Genomic DNA, 25,263 nt, shown 5'->3' on the forward strand with positions numbered 1-25,263 from the left:
TTAGGAGAGATAAGTACGAGAGGACATGGCTTTAGGGTGAAAGGGGAAAGGTTTAGGGGGAACATTAGGGGGAACTTCACTCAGAGAGTGGTGGGAGTGTGGAACGGGCTGCCATCTGACGTGGTAAATGCGGACTCACTCTTAAGTTTTAAGAATAAATTGGATAGATACATGGATGGGTGAGGTCTGGAGGGTTATGGACTAGATGCAGGTAAATGGGACTAGCGGAATAAAGTTTCAGCACAGACTAGAAGGGCCGAATGGCCTGTTTTCTGCGCTGTAGTGTTCTATGGTTCTATGGAAGCTAATAGATCTGCATTCACATAAACTTCATTAATCATTGATGGTATTTAATAACATCTTACAGACCACGAAGTAACACATGTTCCTTTTCATTATTTATGGATTATGAAACAAGCCCCTGGTTACATCCTTCAATAGCTGGCGCTTAAACTAAGGTTTGTTAAGCACAGTTTTATGCTGAGTGATATTAGCATTTATACAGCCCTTTTACATTGAAAAACGAGGACCCCGTAAATAACCCCAATATCTTGTCAATGTGAAGACAAACATTTGAATTGTATTCAGGGAGAACAATGGTGATTTATGTTTAAATTATTAGATAGTTGGTTACAATACAGAGATATGGCTGGCTTGCAGACGCACTCTGGTTCCCGTATTCTAAGAATAATATGTACAGCGAGATAGGAAATTCTATGAATCCATAATGTCGACAGTAAAGTTAATAGTTTATTGAATAATTATGAAGGTACTAAAAAGAGATTAGTTATAATCACCCATGGAGTAGATTTGTGGCTTAAAAACAAATATTGATTGAATGTAAAGAAGGGGAGTTAAGAAAGATAAACAACAATTTTGAATGCATACAATTATCAATGTCTACTGCACAGGTTACAGTCCAATAACTGCCTTCCCCCCCGTCCCCTCCTCCCTAAAGGTTAATGGTTAATGGAACCATTATACAGTTACCAAAGAAACCGTTACTTACAAAACTCGATCTGGGGATATATTTGGTGAGTGACTGCATGTGTAACCAATTTTGCAAAGCCCTAAAACTAGACCAGGAAATGTGGAAAGAGAAATATGCTTGTATTTAAATGGCTTCGCAACCACCGACTTACTTTTGAAATGTGGTCGCTGTTGCTTAGTAGGTAAACCAAGCCAGCAAGTTTTACTCAAGGTACCAAAGTGAGATAAGTGACCAGACTGTTGCTTGTGCTGGCAGGAAGAATGACATTGCTCTACAAATTTTAATACAGCAAATATATTGACGTTCTCACTATAACATGAAATTTGGAATCCAAGAATATCAGTGCAGCTTGACACGTTTACATTACAACTGTTTCTTTGCCAGTTACAGTGGAAAAACTGACACAATTTCTGATCCTCAATCCTCATCTCCTCCCACCTTGTTTTTCTCATTCTCCTCTCTTCTTTCTGCTTCCTTTCTTATCCCAGCTCATTTACCAGACAACTCCTCAGTGACCACACACTCCTCCTCCTCCACTGTCGACAATGTTTGCCTCCTGCCTTGCAACTGCAGCTCCCCTTCCAAGGGGACATATTTTCTGATGCACAAGATCTAAGAGGGAGCTTTGTTGGACTGTCAGCCTAAAATCATTAACCCATAGATGCTGCCTGGCATTTTGAGTACTTCCAGAATTTTCTGATTTTTACCTCAGATTCCCATCAACTGCTGCATTATATTTTTGTTTTCACTAGAGTACTTGTAGGCTATTTGACCAGGGATTCATCATAGCCAAGCTAGCCCGTTTCCAAATAATACACTTCATCAGGAAAAAAATAGAGTAAATATAACTGCCATTTTCTTCACTCACTCAGTGAAGTAGTCCGATACATACCGTTACAATATATTAATGTCACTCATGTCAACAGTGACCACACTTTAAGAGGACTTATTGGCTGTAAAATGACTTGGAACATTCTGAACATGTGAAGGACTTCAATTTTATTGCAGGCTTTTCTTTTCCTCTCATCGCTCCTGGCAGATCTACACCACCACAAGCCAGAGGCAATGAGAGAAAAAGAAAAACCTGCAATGAAATTGAAGTCCTTCACATGTTCAGAACTTTCCAAACCATTTTACAGCCAATAAATCCTCTTAAAGTGTGGTTACTGTTCTGATAAAGGAAGAACAATAGCCAATACAGCATACTCCCACAAAAATCAATGTGATAACTATCAGAAAAATTATTTTCAGAGATGTTGACTGAGGCACAGGTACTGTTCAAACCATCAGAGATAACACTCTAGCCCTTCCTGGAACTATTGCTATGGAACCTTTTATGCCCACTTGTGAGAGGATTCTGAGTGTGCAACACTTGAGGGATCATTACAAAGGACTCAGCCCCTAAGTGTCCATTGGCAACAGGACACTAGGTGTGTTTTTTCCCGACTGAACCTTTGCCATGGCTGCGCTAAACTTCAAACACATACTCCTGCACCTTGGAATATGCCAGTCTGCAGCATTCCCTTGCGGACATATTCTTACACTGGAAGACCAACAAGTTTTGGGCAGATCAAAGTGCATCTTTCACCCATTTAATGACTTTCCAACAGCAGTCAATGTTTGCCTCAGTGTGTGTTCCTGAGAACTGTCCATGAAGCAGAGAGCCCGATGTTAGCAGCTGCGCGAGCTGAACCTTGACAAAGACCACCGCATCCCCTGCCAGACTTTCTTGGCAAACACACAGTCCACAAGGAGGTGGGCAATCTTCTCACCTGCAGTGCAGTCATCTCAAGGGCAGCATGTGGTAGGACTGAGACTCTGGCTGTACATGAGGATCTAACAGGGATGGCCATTTACATTACCTTAGTGCTTGTGTGAGATTTCTGGTGAATCGGGCATTCTGCCAAATGACTTTGACAGTCTGCTCGGGGGATCATCCCACAGGATCCACTGTCTCCTCCTACAGGGCCTCCAGGACATTCTGTGATGTATTAACTTGTGGTCAAAGGTGCTTTTGCACAGAAACTTTTCCATGAGGGACAAGCATCACAGCACAGTCCAACTGATTGGAACGTTCTGCAGTAATGTGGTCGAGCCTATCCTTTGCTGCACCGAGACAGAGAGAACCTCAGCACATAATGACATTTGGTGCATGCACACTTTGGCTCTACACACAGTTTGATGCAGCCACATACAAAGATGGCCATCAAGATAAGTGCTACAATTTTCCCCCTTTTCTGTGGAGGCCTGCACATTATGTCTTGACAGATGCAATCCATTTTAGATCTCCAGATGAAATGGAAGATGGCTTTTGTGACTGTCACAGTGCAGGAGCTGGGTATGGGCTACATCTGTGCCATGTACAGCAATGCCAAGAATCTTGCACCTGGATGACCTGGTTCTTGTCTGTCAGTGAGACCGACCACTGCTCCTTCATTCCCTACTTCTGCCTCATGTTGACTATTCACTCGAACAATTCTTGCCACATGCCTCGGCTCCTCCAAAATAGCACCCTTGGGTAATTGGACCAGAAAATCAAGTTGCCTTTAGTTATGAGGACACAAGAAAAACTGCAGATGCTGGAAATCTGGAGCAACACACAAAAATGCTGGAGGAACTCAGAAGGTCAGGCAGCATCCATGGAGGGAAATGAACAGTCGACGTTTCAGGCTGAGACCCTTTAACAGGACTGGAAAGAAAAAGGGCTGAAGCCAGAATAAAACGGTAAGGGGAGGGGGAGGAGCACAAGCTAGCAGGTGATAGGTGAATCCAGGTGAAACAAGTGCCTAGGAAGAACACATGGCTGTGGAAGCAAGTCTGGGTGAACTCATGGTCAAAGAGCAAGAGAGCAGCAGAGATCACAGAGGGGGAACAGTGAGAGAGGGCCTCACACAACTCTTGTCAAAGAGAGGAGGAAAACTTCTTCAGGGTAGGCATACCTCAAAGAGACTTCGCAGTGGAACAGCAAGTGTGATGCCTTTAGTTAAGAGTTGGCATTGACACCTCAGCAATCCTACAGATATCATCACACAGCAATTGCAGGAATCCTGGCAGATCTACACCACCATTAGCCAGGACCTAGGAGGGAAAAAGATAGACCTGCATTAAAATTGAAATCCTTCACATCCTGTTCAGAACATTCCAAATGATTTTACAACCAATAAATCCTATTGAAGTATGGTCACTGTTTTAATAAAAAAAGAACAATAGTCAATCTGCACACAGCAATCTCCCAGAAAAGTCATTGTGATAACCATCAGATAAATTATTTTTAGAGATGTTGACTGGGGCATAGGTATTGTCCAAACCACCAGGGATAACCCCCCCAGCCCTTCCTGTAACTATCACTCTGGAATCTTTTATGTCCACTTGTGAGAGGACTCTGGGCTTTTCCTAAACAACAATTCTTCTATGTGGCACAGTTAATAGATCAATTCTGGGCTTCACCTGCTCCATACAGCTCACTGCCTTAAGCAGCTGATATATTTGTTAGAGAAACAAAGTACTGCAGATGCTGGGATCTAGATGAAAAACATGATGATGTTGGATGAACTCAGCAGGCCAGGCAGCATCCGTGGAAAAAACCAGGCGGTCAATGTTTCGGGTCAGGACCCTTCTTCAGGACTGAAGATAGGAAAAGGCGAAGCCCCATATATTGCACAGAAAAGCAGAGCACTGATAGGTGGACAAAAGAGGGGAGGCAGGGTAGGCACAGGGTGGTGATAGGTAGATGCAAGTAAGAGATAGTGATAGGCAGGTGCAGGGGAGGAGGGGAGAGCAGGTCCACTGGGGGATGGGTCAAAGGTGAGGAGAGAGAGGCAAAAAAAGTAGAAAAGAATCTAGGAAAGGGAAGAATAGAAGAAGCATTGTGGGGGGGGGGGGTTGTTTGTGGGGAAGAGGGAGAATTCAATATTAATGCCATTAGGCTGCAAGGTTCCGAAACGGAAAATGAAGTGCTGTTCCTCCAGTTTGCGCTTGGAATTCTCCTGGCAGTGGAGGAGGCCGAAGACTGTCCTGGCAGTGGAGGAGATATTTGTTTCTTATCTGAACAAAATGATCTTCCAATACCAATATATTATTGTCAAGAATAAATTTTCATTGTTAACTGCAGATTTTTACTGAGGTGTTTTAAAATTCTACGTGAATAAATTAACAAATCAATTTTCACCAGCCTTTGATAAGTAACTGTTGCAAGGAATGTTGGATTGTTTCAGAGAGAATCTTATTGTCTCAGTCAGGAGGATAAATTTATAGCATTTGGCAATGCAGACGTGGTGTCTCTTTGGTCTGTTTTTCCCATCTGGACATGGGGAACAGGTTGCAGCTGTTATTTTACAGATGGTGTTTCTTTCCAATTGACAAACCTCTTTCTGTAATAAGTGTTTGAATACTTACTTTCATTTTTAAACAGCTTTGGTTCAAAAGTGTGTCATTCACACAATACAAGGAAATAATGCATTCTTGTTCTTAGTCTTTTCCCTCATCAAGTCTCAATGTTAATTGCCATGTAGTAGTGTCACACTCGTTATTGGATATGGGTTACTGTAATATGCTTTACATATTACCTATTGCACTGATGTAAAGTGACAAGCATGCAATAGGGGATAATGTAGTGGATACATTCTTATCTTTGCTCACCCCCTGTGCCTCTGCAAATAGTAATACTGTGGTCTCTGACTTTGGCACTTTTTCTTTCAGGGTGGCTGGAGTTATAAGCAGCTATCTTGTTCTCATTTAATTCCTAGTTAAATTACATTATCTTAAAAGTCCTAATTTCCTGTTGCTTATAATTCCATCAATAGGATAGAGAGATGGTCTTCCTGCACCTTAGTGTGTCTATTTATTGTAGCCTGTGGATTGTTCCCTGGAAAGATGTAGGAATTAGCATGTTGAATAGAATTTTAGTTCAGAACTTCATAGAATCATAGAATCACAGAAAGTACAGCACAATACAGGCCCTTCAGCCCACAATGTTGTGCCAACCTTCAAACCTTGCCTAAGACTATCTAACCCCGTCCCCCCACATATCCCTCTATTTTAAATCCTTCCATATGCTTATCTAACAAACTCTTGAATTTGACCAATGTACCTGCCTCCACCACCACCCCAGGCAGTGCATTCCATGCCCCAACCACTCTCTAGGTAAAAAAAACACCCTCTGATATCTCCCTTGAACTTCCCACCAATTACTTTAAAGCCATGCCCTCTTGTATTGAGCATTGATGCCCTGGGAAAGAGGCACTGGCTGTCCACTCTACCTATTCCTCTTAATATTTTGCATACCTCTATCATGTCTCCTCTCATTCTCCTTCTCTCCAAAGAATAAAGCCCTAGCTCCCTTAATTTCTCCTCATAATGCATACTCTCTAAATCAGGCAGCATCCTCGTAAATCTCCTCTGCACCCTTTCCAACGCTTCCAGATCCTTCCTATAATGAGGAGACCAGAACTGGACACAGTACTCCAAGTGTGGTCTAACCAGAGTTTTGTAGAGCTGGTTAGACCACACTTAGCTTTCTTAACTACCCTATCCACCTTTGAGGTAACTTTCAGGGATCTGTGGATATGAACCCCGCAGATCCCTCTGTTCCTCCACACTACCCAGAATCCTGCCATTAACTTTGTACTCCGCCTTGGAGTTTGTCCTTCCAAGGTGTACCACCTCACTCTTCTCTGGATTGAACTCCATCTGCCACTTCTCAGCCCAGCTCTGCATCCTATCAATGTCCCTCTGCAATCTTCGACAGTCCTCCACACTATACACAACACCACCAACCTTTGTGTCGTCTGCAAACTTGCCAACCCACCCTTCTACCCCCTCATCCAAGTCATTAATAAATATCACAATAAGTAGAGGTCCCAGAACCGATCCTTGTGGGACACCGCTAGTTACAGCCCTGCAATCTGAATGCACTCCCTCCACCACAACCCTCTGCTTTCTACAGGCAAGCCAATTCTAAATCCAAATGGCCAAGCCTCCCTGGATCTCATGCCCTCTGACTTTCTGAAGAAGCCTACCATGTGGAACCTTGTGAAATGCCTTACTAAAATCCATGTAGACCACATCTACTGCACTACCCTCATCAATCTTCCTGGTCACCTCCTCAAAGAACACTATCAGGCTTGTGAGACATGATCTGCCTGTCACAAAGCCATGCTGGCTGTTCCTGATCAGTCTATGATTCTCTAAATGCCCATAGATCCTATCTCTAAGAATCTTTTCCAACAGCTTGCCCACCACAGATGTAAGGCTCAATAGTCTATAATTCCCTGGACTATCCCTACTTCCTTTTTTGAACAAGGGGACGACATTTGCCACCCTCCGATCCGCCGGTACCATTCCCATGGACAACGAGGACTCAAAGATCCTAGCCAATGGTTCAGCAATCTCCTCCCTTGCCTCGCGGAGCAGCCTGAGGAATATTCCGTCAGGCCCCGGGGACTTATCAATCCCCGTCAGGCCCTGGGGACTTACCTGTCCCCGTCAGGCCCCGGGGACTAACTTCTTGAATTATACTCATATTTGCACATGATCAAGTTTAAGTAATGCAGAGTAAGTGTGGATTATCTTCATCTTCCTCACGTTGTAGACAAGCATGAGGTTATCTGCTTTGGAGCTAAAAAGGACAGAACTGAGTGCTTTCTAAATGATAATAAAAACAGAAAATGTTGGAAATACAGAGCAGCTTAAGTAGCATCTATGAAGAAAGAAGAAAGATTTAAAGTTTCAGGTAAAAGACTTGATGACCAATTACTTTCTAAACAGTGACAACAGTGAAGATCCAAAGAGTCTTGGAGTAAGATCCATGCAGGTTGATCATTAAGATAAGATTTCTTTATTAGTCACATGTACATTGAAACACACAGTGAAATGCATCTTTTGTATAGAGTGTTCTGGGGGCTGCCCACAAGTGTCACCATGCTTCCGGCACCAACATAGCATGCCCACAACTTCCTAACCCGTACGTCTTTGGAATGAGGGAGGAAACCGGAGCACCCGGAGGAAACCCATGCAGACACGGGGAGAACGTACAAACTCCTTACAGACAGCGGCTGGAATTGAACCCGGGTCACTGGCGCAGTGAAACGTTATGCTAACCGCTACACTACCGTGCCTGCATGAGCACGTACAGAATATAATAGAGAGTAATAGTCTTCATAGCTAGAAGACTAGAATATATATTTCACATTCATATTTATTTTGCATATTTATATCGTATTTCCATATGACAGAGAAGGAGCTCATTCAGCCCATCAATTCTATGCTGGCTATCAGAGCAATGCCATCAAGACTATTCCCCCACTAATTTCCCTGTAACTTATTCTCTCACACATGCCTATTAACACCCCACTAATTCTCCTGACTGGCATCCACACTAGGGGCCAATTTACCAACCAGCATGTCTTCGCTCTGTGTAAGGAAAGCAGAGCATCCCCACCTGTCACATCCAGTGGCAATAAATAAAAACAAAAAGAAAATCAATTGATTCTGGTTTTCCCTGGTTTCTTCTGATCTTGAGCACAGTAATTTGAAAACTTTACTCACCAACCCCAACTGGTCTTAGAAAGCATCTATTCGCAGAGAATTCTCGGTGCAGTTCCACCTCAGCAGCAGAATACACGATGGTCACAAATTCATGAGAGGTTGACATCTGATGTAAACATTGATTCTGCAATGGAATTAGAAATCAAAATTCTGCCATTAAACTGTACTCTTGAGTCTTTTGACAGAAAACAGAGAGTCAGGCTATGTCTGATTGGCAATCAGCAACTAATGAAGGGCCATTGGGGTCAGTGCACAGTCTCAGCTATTTATAATCTCTATTGATGACTTGGATGAGGGAATGAATGTACAGTAGGGTCATAGAGTAATACCGCATGGAAACAGGCCTTTCAGCCCAACTGGTCCATGCTGACCAAGATTCCCATCTAAACTAGTCTCATTTGCCTGCGTTTGGCCCGTATCCCTCTAATACTTTCCTATCCACGCACAATAGTGTAACTAGCGATTAGCATAACGCTATTACAGCGCCAGCAACCCAGGTTCAATTCTGGCCGCTGTCTGTAAGGAGTTTGTACATTCTCCCCATGTCTGCGTGGGTTTCCTCTGGGTGCTCCGGTTTCCTCCCATATTCCGAAGACGTATGGGTTAAGAAGTTGTGGGCATGCTATGTTGGCGCCAGAAGCGCGGCGACACTTGCGGGATGCCCCCAGAACACTCTACGCAAAATACAATGCATTTCTCTGTGTGTTTTGATATACATGTGACTAATAAAGATATCTTATCTTATCTTACCTGTCTTTTAAGTGTTGTTATTACACCTGCCTCAACCACTTCCTCTGGCAGCTCATTCCATATATGCACCACGCTCTACATAAAGAAGTTACCCCTCATCTCCCTTTTAAATCTTTCCCCTCTCACTTTAAACCTATGACCTCTAGTTTTTGATTCCCTTTCCCTGAGAAAAAGACTGTGTGTATTCACCCTGTCTCTATGCTCCTCATTGTTTAATACGTCTCTATAAGGTCACCCCTCAGTCTCCTACACTCCAAGGAATAAAGTCCTCGCCTGCCCAACTTCTCCTTATAACTCAGGCCCTCGAGCCCTGGCAACATTCTCGTGAATCTTTTTTTCACTCTTTCCAGCTTAATGACGTCTTTGTAGGAATTGTAGCAATAGGAGGCATTCACCTGATTAAAATGCAAATGGCTGAGATCTGTGCCATTAAAGGAACACCAGGGGATATCCTTGTTCCAGAGAAACTGCAGGGTATCAAATTATTTTCTGACAAACTATATTTTGTTTCTTCTTTGGGCCGCATTGACTCATTCAGGTAAATAGACCACTGGTAAAATATGATTGAATTCCATTTGTAACTTCAATTATAGTCTAGAACCTTGTTCATGATAGAAGAACAGATTGTTCAGTGTAATTCATACAACGGTAATTTGTATATTTCTGCAAAATGGGGATTACGATTCCACTTTGGCAGGAAAATTGTTGTTAAGATTTTGATTTATTTTATCTGTAGCTTGTGTATGAACAACATTCTATGTGGACAGAAGCTAGTGTTATCCCAACTGTCAACTTCAGTGATGTTGTGCTTAGGGACTTTCCATCTGTATCTCATATTTTCTTTACTTCTCTCTCTTTCTTTCATTCTCTGTTTCTCTCTTTTTTTCTCCTCTCTCTCTTTCTTTCCTGCTCATTAGACAGGTTCCTGCCCTCCATGAGTCTTCTTTTAAATACCTATGGAGTTTATAGCTTTATTGGCATTCACTAAATTCCCTCAATCCTTTCTGTATAAAATTCAATTCTCAATTCAGTGGTAAAAGCAAGACAACATTACAGATGGTGAACAGCTACCGACCATTTTCCATCAGTTTTCCATGTGTTAGATATATCTACCTGCTTTGTAAAAACTAAGATGCAAAAAATAGCTCCAAGTGTTTGGGGCAGAATTTCTTTGTTCCAGATAAGAATCTCTCCAGATGGCGGAGCAGACTGGAGGTCATACCACTGACTAGGTGGAGAGTCTAACAGGATTCAGGAATTGCATTATTTATCAAAGTAGAAGGATTGAAGATGTTGGTTTGATGTCAGCAGTGCCATTTTTGTTGCAAGGATTAATTAGCTTGACTAGAACCACACATGTAAAATGACTTCTACTCGCTCTTAGACTGAAGTTGAGTCAATGGGCACCAACTCAAATTAAGCAAGGGGAAGCTGTTTGACCCATTGCTAATCAGGAAATTATAAGTTAGGATGCGAGACAGAAGTGGGGGAGGTGGCGAGGGTGTAATTATCTTGGTGCCTGTGCCTATGGAGACAGACACTGGGTAGGAAGTGAAGTTGCATGTAAACATTTCATCCTCAACATCTGTCACCATTTCAAATTTTAAAATGATAGGAAACAAAGAAGGAAATTGCGGCTTGAGTCAAGGGCAGCTCTTGGATTGAAGCAGTCAGTGCTTGTACTGTTGCTCATAAGGTCGATATCTTAGCAATACCAATGTACTGGTTGATAATGTGATCAATAATGTAAGGAAAGTAATTTATACTTTAATAATTAAGTGTTAAAGTTTCCTCTCCCACATTTTCTGAAGGCTCTGATGGTCAGCTGGACATGGTGAGCTGGAAAGTCGATTTCAATGCTGTATGGCTCCATGACTCTAATAGAACTGTTAGGGTACTTTGCAACATGTAAACCCATGCAATGACTGTGTGATCAGGGCACTTAGTGAAGAATGTTAGAGTAGAGCCATATTCTGTCATGACCCAGAGTTGTGAGACAAAAGCACTTTGGAGTCAGGAATGAGCTGGAAACAGGAAAAGTTTATTATAAGCATGCAAGGGAGAATGGACCAAAACCTCTCAAAAATTATCACAAGAGAGACTGCTGATGCTGGAAATCTGAGAAAATGGGGGGAGGTGGGGGGACAGAGGAGAGTAGTTACCGGAAGTTAGGGAAATCAATGTTGATGCCGAAGGTTGGAAGCTACCACTGCCCCCCTCCATTTACTCTTATCCCTCTGGCTCCTTTACCTCTTCTCTTCCCCCTCCCTCGCCCTCACAACCTGCCCATCACCCGCACCTTCCTCCCTCTGGTTCCCCACCTCCTTCCATGGTCTCCTGTCCTCTCCTTTCGGATTCCATCTTCTTCAGCCCTTTGCCTCTTCCACCTATCACCTCTCAGCTTCTCACATCATTCCCACTTTCCTCCCTCCCCCCACCCACCTACCTTCCCCCCTCACCTAGACTCACTTATCACCCACCGGCTCATGTTCCTCCCCCTCCCCCCACCCTTTTATTCTGGCTTCTGCCCTCTTCCTTTCCAGTCCTGATGAAGGGTCTCGGCCCAAAACATCAACAGTCCATGACCCGCTGAGTCCCTCCAGCATTTTGTGTGTGTTGCTCAAAAATTGCACAGCAGCCTACTGGGAATTGATGAGGCTGGATACACACTCTGCCCACAATTGTCCAACATCTTTTTTCTTTCATGCATGTTCTCTCTCACCTATACCCAGAGGCACACTGATGGCTCATGGCAGAGGGAGAGAACAACTTTCACAGAATGAATTTGGTAACACTACTAACCCTTTTATTTGCCCACATTATGTAATATTTGCAGATATCTGTTTTCCAGAAGGGCTCAGAAGCGAAGAACATGAACAAGGCCACATCATGTGTGAAAATTAAACAGCATTAAATACCTCACAGAGGTCTTCCAAGCAGGCTGGCTACACAGAATGTGACTTTTGGTGCCATATCCTGAAAGTCTAGGATCTTCCAGAAGTCTTACCTGGATTTTGTTGTGGTCACAGGAAGTAGGTGGGGGAGAGGGTAAGGGGATGTTAGGAGTGTTCTTTGAAACTAAATTTAGGTGGGTTATATGGGGGTGTGTGAGGACTAGGCATAATATTTGTTTTCTTACTAGAAAGAATGTGATTTTGTAGGATATGTTAGAAAACGATTTGGGGTTAAAGGACTTTTCACAACTTCAATGTGTCCCAACGTGTTTCACAGCCAATGACATGAACTGTGCAAAAAAGCCGAAAGAATGCCAAACATAGAAATGACCAAGGAGAAGGGAGAGGAAACAATGTAAATGGAATGCAGACAGTTTCTGTAATGGGTGATCAGTTCATAATACCACCTTCATACAAGGGAGTGGAGGTTTATTATCTCTCCTAGTCTATGTACCTTGTTGATTACTTGCAATAAATTTAATGCAGGGCATATCAAAATATGAATGGGATGCTGACTTACTGTGAACCATTTTATACCATGTCAGGGTGAGATCCTTGACTCTTCAAATGAGAATAGATAAAATAATTTTGGCTGTAAAATCATGTCATCCTGTACAAAATTATGGAAGATGATATCATGCCACACTTGGTATTGGTATTGGTTTATTATTGTCACTTGTACCGAGGTACAGTGAAAAGCTTGTCTTACAAACTGATCGTACAGGTCAATTCATTACACAGTGCAGTTACATTGAGTTAATACAGAGTCCATTAATGTAGTACAGGTAAAAACAATAACAGTACAGAGTAAAGTGTCACAGCTACAGAGAAAGTGCAGTGCAATAAGGTGCGAGGTCACAACAAGGTAGATCGTGAGGTCATAGCCATCTCATTGTATAAGGGAACTGTTCAATAGTCTTACCACAGTGGGGTAGAAGCTGTCCTTAAGCTTGGTGATACGTGCCCTCAGGATCCTGTATCTTCTACCCGATGGAAGAGGAGAGATGAGAGAATGTCCTGGGCGGGTGGGGTCTTATTAGTAGAAGCAATACTTATTGGTAGAAGCAATTGTACGTCAGCATATTTTGATGGATGAATGTTATTCCCAATATTTTATACAAATGTTTCAAGTTAAATTTGTTATTTCTTGTGATTTACTTTTTATGTGTAAAGTGAAGGTTTGACACTGCCCCAGAAATGAGTGGATTAACGAAGCATGTTGAAATACTGATGTTGATTTAACATTCTGTTTGCACATTAGCAACCAAAAACTGTTTTTTTAAGGTGTTTGTGGGAAGTGAAATATAAGCTTTATTTCTAAGTACTGCTGGCGGCCACTGGCTGATCTCTTGATGGGTAACCAGATTCTTTCATTGGCTAATGGAGTCATGCTTCCAAATGCAGCAGAGCCATTGAGTGAACAGAGAAGAATGAATGAAAGCGTGAACCAGTGTGCCAATCCGAGATGCATTAGGCAAAGAGAAAAGAATAAAGAATTCTGCTTGTTGACAGAACAACAGTTTTAAACAAATGCTGTGATGCGAACTGGAAAATCGTAAATGTGAATAATATTGACATTCATAGGGACAGTGTCACAGTGCCTCTCACAGACTTTTCTTTTATACCTGCCAGGAGTAGCAGAGTGGGGCAGCTGGTAGAGCCACTGTCTCTTTGCTCCAGTGACCAGGTGCAGTTTACACAATTTCCCAGTGACCTCTTGGATTTCCTTTGGGTGCTCTGGTTTCCTCCCATATCCCGAGAAGATCTGGGTTAGTAGGTTAATTTGCCACCGTAAATTGCCACTAGTGTGTGGTGAGTGGTAGAATCTGAGGGAAGCAACTGGGACTGTGGAGAGAATAAAATAGGATAACTGTAGGCTTAGTTAAATGGGTGCTTGATGGTTGGAACAGACTCAATGGGCTGAAGGGCCTGTTTCCATGATGTGTGACTCTATGACTCTATAACCTTGAGAATTAGGTAGTTCAGAATTCTTTTTGCCGTGTAATTTTTAATGGTGAGAACATTAGAACATTTTTAGAATATTACATTATGGCACGGTACAGGCCCCTTGGCCCACAATGTTGTGCCGACGTTTTATCCAGCTCCAAGATCTATCTAACCCTTCCCTCCCACATAGCCCCCTATTTTTCTATCATTCATATGTCCATCTAAGAGTCTCTTACATGTCCCTAATGTATCTTCCTCCACAACCTCTGCCGGCAGTGCGTTCCATGCACCCACCACTCTCTGTGTAAAAACCTTACCCCTGATATCCCACTTATTTCTTCCTCCAGTCACCTTAAAATTATGTCCCCTCATGTTAGCCATTGTCACCCTGGGAAAAAGTCTCTGACTGTCCACTTGATCTATGCCTCTTATCATCTTGTACACCTCTATCAAGTCACCTCTCCTCCTCCTTCTCTCCAAAGAGAAAACCCTTGCTCAGTCAACTTATTCTCATAAGACACGCTCTCCAATCCAGGCAACATCCTGGTAAATCTCCTCTGCACCCTCTCTAAAGCATCCTCATCCTTCCTATAATGAGGTGACTGGAACTGAACACAATACTGCAAGTGTGGTCTGACCAGAGTTCTATAGAGCTGCCACATCACCTCGCGTCTCTTGAACTCAATACCCCACTAATGAAGGCCAACACACCATACACCTCCTTAACAACCGTATCGACCTGCGCAGCAACCTTCAGGGATCTATGGACGTGGACCCCAAGATACCTCTGTTCCTCCACACTGCTAAGAGTCCTGCCATTAACCTTGTATTCTGCCTTCAAATTCGATCTCCTGAAGTGTATCACTTCACACTTTTCCAGGTTGAACATCTGGTAAAAAAGCAGAGAAAGCAAATTACTTGAAATTAGAATCATAGAGTTGTATGGCACAGAAACAGGCCTTTTGGCCAACCACACCTGTGCTGACCACCATAATCCCATTCGCCTGCATTAATTGCACATCCCGCTATGCTTTGCTCATTAAAGTACCTGTCCAAATGACTCTTAAATGTTGTTACTGTTCCTGCCTCCACCTCTGGCAGTGCATTCCAGACACCAATTACTCTGTGAAAAAAAATGTACCCCTCAGATCCCTTTTAAACCTCCTCCTTCTATGCCCTATGCCCACTAATTTTAGTCACCCCTGTCATGGGAAACAGACTCTTGCTATCCATCCTATCAATGCCTCTCATGATTTTATAAATCTTTATCATGTCACCTCCCAGCCCTTTTCACTCCAGGGAAAATAGACCAACCTTATCCAATCTCTTCCTCCTGTGATCTCTGCTGCTCTCCAGCTCTTCGACCTTGTGCTCATCCAGACTCGCTTCCACAACCATGTGACCTTCCTGGGCACTTGTCTCCGCCACAGCTCATTACATCTTCTCCCCCACCCCCATCCACTACCTTCCCCCTCTCACCTGCACTCACCTATCCCCTGCCTGCGTGTACTCCTCCCCCTCCCCCTCCCCCTCCCCCTCCCCCCACCTTCTTATTCTGGCTTCTGCGCTCTTCCTTTCCAGTCCTGATGAAGGGTCTTGGCCTGAAACGTCGACTGTTTATTTCCCCCCATGGATGCTGCCTGACCTGTTGAGTTCCTCCAGCGCTTTTTGTGTATTGCTTCAGATTCCAGCGTCTGCAGAATTTCTTGTGCCTATAACTCATGCTCTTCACCCAGGCAACGTCCTTGTGAATGTTTTCTGTACCGTCTCTGATGAAATCACATCTTTCCTGCAGTGTGGCAACAAGAACTGCACAAAATACTCCAAGTGCGATCTAACCAAACTTTTGTACAACTGTAACATGACATCCCATTTTCTATATTCAGTGCCTCAGCCGAAGAAGGCAAACATGCCATATACCTTCTTCACCACCTTGTCTACCTGTGTTGCCACTTTCAGGGAACTATGTACTTGTACCCCAAGGTCTCTCTGTTCAACAATACTCCCCAGGGCCCTGCCATTCACGGTGTATGGCCTGCCCTGGTTTAACTTACTAAAATGTATCACTTCACACTTGTCTGAGTGACATTCCATCTGCCATTTCCTTGCCCACTTTCCCAGTTGATCTAGATCTTGTCATAATCTTAGACAACCTTCTTCACTGTTCACTACACCACCAATTTCGATGTCATCTGCGAGCTTACTATTCATGTCACATGCATTCACATCCAAGTCATTAATATAAATGACAAACAACAGAGGGCCCAGCATAAGAATTGCTGAAATTCTGAAATTGTATTGGTATTGGTATTGGTTTTATTGGTATTGGTTTTATTGGTATTGTTGAAGTTTCTATTGAGTCAGGAAGGCAATAACGTGTCCACACAAGAGATGAAATGCTGTCCCTCAAACTTGCTTTCAGCCTCATTAGAACAGCACCTGAGGCCGCAGACTGATTGGTGAGAGTTTGAGTTGGATTGAGAATTTGTCTGCATTTATTGTACTGAATGTCTTCTGTTTTATGTATGTCCTTTGTCGTGTGAGTCTGGGGGAAATGACATTTTGTTCCTCCATATGTTTTTATAGCATATGGGTGAATGACAATAAAGTAACTTGAACTTGAATGGTGACTTTGTTTGTTTTCTCTCTCTCTAACTGGCCTCATTAATATATCAACAGATGATTTAGAGCCATGGAGTCATAGTGTTATACAGCATGGAAACAGGCCCTTCAGTCCAATCCACGCCGATCAAGGTACCTACCTGAGCTAATCCCATGGTCCCATATCCCTCTAAACCTTTTCTCTCCGTGTTCCTGTCCAAATGTATTTTAAGTGTCGTAATTGTACCCAGCTCTACCACTTGCACTGACTTTTTTTTCATTTCAAAAATAAACTTTATTCATAACAAAAAATATATACAAAGGAAGAAAACAGTGCAAAATACAAAAAGCTTAACATTCAAGCTTGTTACATTCAGTAATGTAAAACTTAAAGAGAAAATAAAAACACACAAACATAGCATCATTGCCACTAATGTGGCTCCCTGAGGTGATACCCCTTTCATGCACTGACAGCTTTTTCCATATACCTACCACCCTATGCGTGAAAAGCTTTCCCCTCAGGTCCTCTTTAAATCTTTCCCTTCTTACCTTAAACCTATGCCCTTTAGTTTTGGACTCCTCTACCACCCACCAGGGTCATTCTCTCTTCTCTCCTTTTCCAGCAGGTAGAAGATACAGGAGCCTGAGGGCACGTACCACCAGGCTTAACGACAGCTTCTACTCCACTGTGATAAGACTATTGAATGGTTCCCTTATCCGATGAGATGGACTCTGACCTCACGATCTACCTTGTGACCTTGCACTTTATTGTACTGCACTTTCTCTGTAGCCACGACACTTTACTCTGTACTGTTATTGTTTTTACCTGTACTACATCAATGCACTCCGTACTGACTCAATGTAACTGCACTGTGTAATGAATTGACCTGTACGATCAGTTTGTAAGACAAGCTTTTCACTGTACCTCGGTACAAGTGACAATAATAAACCAATACCAATACCAATCATTTATCTATGCCCCTCATTTTATAAACTTCTATAAGGTAACTCTTCAGCCTCCTTCACTCCAGTTTATCCAGCCTATACTTCATAAACCATTTATTACTCTGGCAACCTTGGCCTCACCCTATCAGAATATTCCTTTTGTTTCTATCCATCCCTTCCCTGCCCTGTCCGCAACTTAAAACTAATTTATTTTCTCTCTTTCCCATTTTGGAAGTAGGGTTTTAATGTTTAGGATGAAAAATTGAAACATTGACTCTGTGTCACTTTCTATAGATGGTGCCCGACCTACAAGTGTTATCAGTATTTTCTGTTTTTATTGTGTTGCAGGAGTTGGTGTTGTTGACAAAATGATTCTATGAGAATAATTATGTCAAGCTCTTACTTGACTGAGCTCATCCAATTTTGGCACCAGTTCCAGGTGTGAGGGAAGCATACTTGGCAGGATTAAATGGGCTAGTTGTGTCTTTGTCAAACCTAATCTCCTGATTGATGTCGAGTGTTCCATATAACTTTATTCTGATTGTACTTTTTTTTAATTTGCTGGACCTTTTCATACGATGGGTGGGAGCCAACCAGATTGCAGTGAGTTTGGACGCAGGCCAGGCCCGGTAAAGCCAGAGACATTTGTTAAAATCAGATGGGTTTTTGTGATAATTGGGAAATTTTATGATTACCACTAGGTTGTTATTTCTGGTTGAAATTTAATTAATTGTATTTAAATTCCCCAGCTGTTGTGGTGGGATTTGTGCATTGATTTGCGGATTACTAATCCAGCAACATAACCACTGCCCTTCTGTGCCCCCAGTTCGATATTAATCAAATTTCCCCAGCCTGTTACCACACTGTTTGTTTTACTTCATCCATGTATCCATTTTAATCTTGAATGTTGATGTAGTTGCTACCTCAACCAACTAACCCTGAAATTGATTTCCACAGCCTCGTGTCGCTCTGTGTGAAGTTTCCCCTGCCCTCAGTTTTAAATCTCTTACAGTTAGTGCGATTATCCCCATCACATACAGCCAACTGTTGACAGTAATCTGGAAAGGACAAAGCATCCTCCTCTCAAGGGAACATAGTTCAGTGAAAACAGATTATTTTATCCAGTGTAACCAATTGATCATGTTGCATTTCAAACAATGGGCACAATTTTCAGACAATCTATTGCCAAAAGGTCATCAATGGATTGAAAAGAATTCTGAAAAGAAGTGCGATTTCAAGACGTGAGACTTAATGTTTTGAACTGAGAGACTGGCAGAATTAAATTATCCAGAAATTCATCTGCTGAACTCTGCCTCTGTCATTCATTCTGTTGACTCAATTAAATTAATTCTGGAGTTGGATTAATGCGCATTTACTACCTCCAACCAGGACTTAATTTTCAGCCAAAGATGTTTACACTTGGTAAAAAAAAGAATCAAGAGGGTGTATGAGTTAACTAAGTGCAGATATAAGCAGGTTATTAATTTGGATTGTGATCTGAAGATAAAGCATAAGCCTGCATTAGTAACTTTTTAAGCAAGATGTCATAAGAAACATAATGAAAGAAAGACTTATGTTTATATAGAACCTAGCACAGCCTCAGAACTAAACCAAAATGTTCTACAGCCAATGAAACACTTTTAAAATGTTATACTGCAGGAAAAGATAAATGACACTGTAGATAAAAATAATGTTAAGTAATAGGGAGAAAGTTGCATTACTAGGCTTGTAGTTCCCTGAAGATTAAGAGGTAACTTAACTCAGGTGTTTAAAATGGTCATGGGTAGCAATGTAATGCAGGAGTCAGTCTGTTGCTTCACAGTTTCAGGGACCCAGGTTCAATCCTGAACTAGGGTGCTACCTGTCTGGAGATTGCACGTTCTACCTGGGTCCCTGGCGGCTTTGCTTTCCTCCCACCTCCCAAGGATGTACTGCTGGATTAATCAGCTAATCCTTCGTGGAAGTAAGTGGCAAAAAGAACCAGAGAGCCATTGATGGGCATGTGAAAGAAAATAAGTTGCAGACTGCAGAGAAGTAAAGGGAGGGAGAATGGGACTGTTGCGACTGGTCTGTGGGGAGCTGGCATGGATCCTGATGGGCTGGATGTGAGACAGAAATTACTTGCATGTGGGAGAATTCAACATAAGGTTAAAGTGAGGGTATGAGAGGGTGATGCGCAGCTTCGCACAAAGGATGGGAAACCATGCAACTATCATAAGCTTTTGAGGGTGGTCACTTGCAAATTTCAAACTGAGATCACTAGGTTCTTGTTTGATTTGGGTATTAAAAGGATGGGAATGGAGTTAATCTACTGATCAGCCATGATCTAATTGAATGTGAGAGCCAGCTTGAGGGGCAAATAATGCCACAACGGTCTCACCCCATCTCATTGTTAATACAATGTGAATCGTTGCAGATACTCCACTATTTAACTCCATTACTCAGTGATTTTAAAAATCAAAGCATCTGCTCACATGCAGAATTTAAAATGAGAAGCTTCTGTGTCGCTGAAACACAGAACATAGAACATGGAACAGTACAGCACATGGTGGGGCCTTGCCCCATCATGCCTGTGCCAACATGATGCTACCATGAACATGTTATCAGTCACAGATGATTAATGTGGGTTAGAGGAATTAACCAGTGCTCTGGAATTTCACTCATTTTAAAGGTTTGGGGAAAAAAAATAACTTTAATTTCCTTTAAGATAGAAAAAAAATTCAGAGGTTTGCCATCTGAGATTTTTAATGAAATGAAGAAAATAAATTTTGCATTTATACAAATCTTTCTGTCCCAAAATGTTGGACAGACAATGAAACACTTTTGGAGTGTTACAATCTAGGACCTAGGAAAAGCAGCAGCCAATCTGTGCACAACAAGCTCCTACAAACAGCAATGAGGTGGTTCTTTGTTCTGGTAATGTTAAGTAAATATTGCCCAGGACCCCAGGAATAACACCAGCCCCTCTTCCTCTGATGCTCCTCCTTGAATTGATCACTATATGATCTATTCTGTCAGTAGGAAAGGCCTCAGTCTAATGGCTCATCCAAAAGACAGAACGACATTCCTTTCATACTAAAATACATGTGCAGTCTAGATTTTGCATTTGCTTGTCTAATTTAAGTGGCTAAGTAGGTTGATTAGAACCTATGGTTGTTACCATAGAACCATAGAACCATACAGCACAAAACAGGCCCTTCGGCCCACCATGCTGTGCCGTCCATCAGACCACCCTCACACTACCTAACCCCTTCCTCCCGCATATCCCTCTATCTCACATTCCTCCATATGCCTATCCAACAAGCTCTTGAACCTGTTCAATGTATCTGCCTCCACCACCACCCCAGGCAGTGCATTCCATGCACCAACCACTCTCTGGGTGAAAAACCTCCCTCTGACATCCCTCCTGAACCTCCCACCCATAACCTTAAAGCCATGACCTCTCGTCTTGAGCATTGGTGCCCTGGGAAGGAGGCGCTGACTGTCTACTCTATCTATTCCTCTCAATATTTTATATACCTCTATCATGTCTCCTCTCATCCTCCTCCTTTCCAGTGAATAAAGCCCTAGCACCTTAAACCTCTCCTCATATTCAATACTCTCCAATCCAGGCAGCATCCTGGTAAATCTCCTCTGCACCCTCTCCAATGCCTCCACATCCTTCCTATAATGAGGTGACCAGAACTGAACACAGTACTCTAAGTGTGGCCTAACTAGAGCTTTGTAAAGCTGCATCATCACCTCGCGGCTCTTAAACTCAATCCCGCGACTTATGAAAGCCAACATCCCATTGGCCTTCTTAACTGCTCTTTCCACCTGTGAGGCAACTTTCAATGAACCGTGAATATGAACCCCCAGATCCCTCTGCTCCTCCACACTGCCAAGTACCTTGCCATTTACCCAGTACTCTACCCTGGAGTTTGTCCTTCCAAAGTGTACCACCTCACACTTCTCCGGATTGAACTCCATCTGCCACTTGTCAGCCCAGCTCTGCATCCTATCAATATCCCTCTGTAAGCTCCGACAGCCCTCCACACTATCCACAACACCGCTTATCTTAGTGTCGTCTGCAAACTTACTAACCCAGCCCTCCACCCCCTCATCTAAGTCATCTATAAATATCACAAAAAGTAGAGGTCCCAGAACCGATCCCTGCGGGACACCACTAGTCACTGCCTTCCAATCCGAGGGCACTCCTTCCACCACAACCCTCTGCTTTCTACATGCAAGCCAATTCCTAATCCACACAGCCAAGCTTCCTTGGATCCCTTGGCCTCTAACCTTCTGAAGAAGCCTACCATGAGGAACCTTATCAAACGTCTTACTAAAATCCATGTAGACCACATCCACCGCACTGCCCTCATCAATCTTCCTGGTCACCTCCTCAAAGAACTCTATCAGGCTTGTGAGGCAAGATCTTCCCTTCACAAAGCCATGCTGGCTGTCCCTAATCAGTCCATGATTCTCAAGGTGTTCATAAATCCTATCCCTTAGAATCCTTTCTAATAGCTTACCCACCACAGACGTGAGACTCACTGGTCTATAATTCTCTGGCCTATCCCTATTACCTTTTTTGAACAAGGGGACAACATTCGCAACCCTCCAATCCTCCGGCACCACCCCTGTAGACAACGAGGACTCAAAGATCCTTACCAGCGGTTCAACAATCCCCTCCCTAGCCTCTCGAAGCAACCTGGGGAAAATCCCATCAGGCCCCGGAGATTTATTTGTCTTAATATTATTTAACAACTTCAACACATCCTCCCTCTTGATATCAACAACCTCGAGAACATTACCCCTACCAGCACTCCCTTCCACATCATCAAGACCCCTCTCCCTGGTGAATACCGAAGAGAAGTACTCATTGAGAACTTCTCCCACTTCCGCCGCCTCCAGGAAAATTCTCCCACCTTTGTCCTTAATCGGACCTACCTTCACCCTAGCCATCCTCCTACCCTTCACGTACTTGAAAAAGGCCTTGGGATTTTCCTTAACCCTACTAGCCAAAGCCTTTTCATGTCCCCTTCTAGCTCTCCTCAGCCCTTTCTTAAGTTCCTTCCTCGCTACCCTATATTCCTCACGGGCCCTGTCTGAACCTTGCTGCTTATACCTCACGTATGCTACCTTCTTCTCCCTAACAAGTCGTTCCACCTCTCTCGTCACTCATGGTTCCTTCACCCTGCCATTCCTTCTCTGCCTCACCGGGACATATTTATCCCTAACATCCTGCATAAGATCCCTGAACATCGACCACATCTCCATGGTACATTTTCCTTCAAAAAGGACATCCCAATTTACACTCCCAAGTTCTCTCCTTATTAGCCTCATAGTTAGCCCTTCCCAATTGAAAAACTCTTGTCCTCTCTGCACCTGTCCCTGTCCATGACAATTTTAAAGGTTATGGAGCAATGGTCACTGTCCCCCAAATGCTCACCCACCAATAGATCCTTCACCTGTCCCGGTTTATTTCCTAAAACTAGATCTAACATGGCATTCCCTCTAGTCAGCCTGTCAACATACTGCGTCAGGAATCCCTCCTGGACACACTTAACAAATTCTGTCCCATCTAAACCTTTGGCACTAAGCAGGTTCCAGTCTATATTTGGGAAGTTGAAGTCTCCCATTATAACAACCCTGTTATTTCTGCTTCTCTCCAAACACTGCCTGCCAATCTGCTCCTCTATATCTCTACTGCTACCGGGGGGCCTATAGAATACTCCTAGTAGAGTAACTGCTCCTTTCTTGCTCCTTAATTCCACCCATATGGACTCTAGAGATGATCTTTCTACAACATCCATCTTTTCCACAGCTGTAACAGTGTCCCTGACCAGTATCGCCACCCCTCCCCCTCTTCTCCCCCCTTCCCTATCCCTCTTAAAACACTGAACACCAGGAATATTCAATATCCACTCCTCTCCTGATGTCAGCCACGTCTCAGTAATAGCCACGATATCATAGTCCCCCATACTTATCCAAGCCCTCAGTTCATCCCCCTTATTCCTGACACTTCTTGCATTTAAGTAAACACACTTCAGTCCATCTACCTTACTACTTTTATAGCCTGTATTCTGCTTCTCCTTCCCCAAAGCCTCTCTACCTGTTTGATCTAACTTTTCCCCATTCCCTTCTTCCTCTGACCTACTCCTCCGGTTCCCTTCCCCCTCACGTCTGGGAAAGACCATACTTCCATACTTCTCTAGTGCAGGAGTGGATTAATATTTTGCTACATTTCAATCAGCACTTGAAGGTTTGTTCACCCAGAGCTTGATTACTAAGGGGAGATCTTCCTACACAAAAGATCATCTGGACGTGGTGAACTGGTGGGATGCTTTACTGGTGGGCTTACCAGATCATTCCTGGTGGCTCTACAAATGATGGTAACTTGCCATCGGAGAACCCTAGGCATGTCCTAACGTCCTCAGTGACACAACACATTAATGTATCAAACTGCCATACCAGCACCACTCATAGTTTCAATACAACTGGATATTAGAATGGAACAGAGTCAAAACCATGGTATTTCTTAATGAGGTGTTGGTTCAAAGGTTCAAAACAATCCTGCTGATACCAACAATAAATGTTATTGCTGGATACTGAATCTGCTGATTAATGTTTTACCTAGAGTCCTTGAGACATTCCAGATGCTGATGTTTCAGTCACTTAACCCCAAGCAGAACTGTAAAAATGTCACCCTTAATTACTGTGTCACCTGGTCTGCTTAAAACAGTGTTTTGAGTGTTAGATCTATTATTAAATAGGTTTGCATTCACACAGAATGTCCATCCGAAATAGTCATTGCTTTACTAATAAGAATTCCTCTGAGACCCATTTTATTCTAAAAAGAGGGATGAGGGATGGACTGGACAAGCTGGGGCTGTTCTCCTTGGAGCAAAGGAAGTTGAATAAATGTTTGGCAGAACATTGAAAAAATAGTTTACTCTCCTTCAGATAATTTCTTGGAATCTCTTAGTTTCTTACAACCAAATGTGAGAGCAGGCAGGACCTTAGTTTAACATCTGATGCAAACATTAGCACATCAAACCCAAGACTGAGCTGATTGTTATCTCTAACAACACAGTCTCATAGACCCACACTGTTTTTTCATATCCTTTCATTGATTTTCTCTTCAAACATGTAATAAATAAGGCCCAAACTAACTTGTGGGCTGAACTTCACAAACTGTGATTGAGCAGCAGACAAGTCGGTGAAAATTACAGGCAAGTAAAGCTGACTTTTCATTAATAGCAGCAATTTGCAAAATTCAGTAAGCATATTCATTTCTGTTGAACCAACAACTTAAGCTAGGCAGCACTTTTAATAATTATTAGAAACATTGTGTAATGCTATTTCTGTCTCCTGTTGAGAACCAGCTGCTTTTCTTCCTCAACCATCAGTCATCATTCCTCAGGAAGAGTACTTGCAGTACTCAACGCTGACGGCTCAGAGGTTGGGGCTGTTTTGTTCCCTCTCACATCCAGTCTGGAAGAGGCATGGAATCAATGCCTGGCCCAAACCATCCCTAACGACAGG

The sequence above is a fragment of the Pristis pectinata genome, chromosome 2 (assembly GCF_009764475.1).
Source record: "Pristis pectinata isolate sPriPec2 chromosome 2, sPriPec2.1.pri, whole genome shotgun sequence".
NCBI lineage: Eukaryota > Metazoa > Chordata > Chondrichthyes > Rhinopristiformes > Pristidae > Pristis > Pristis pectinata.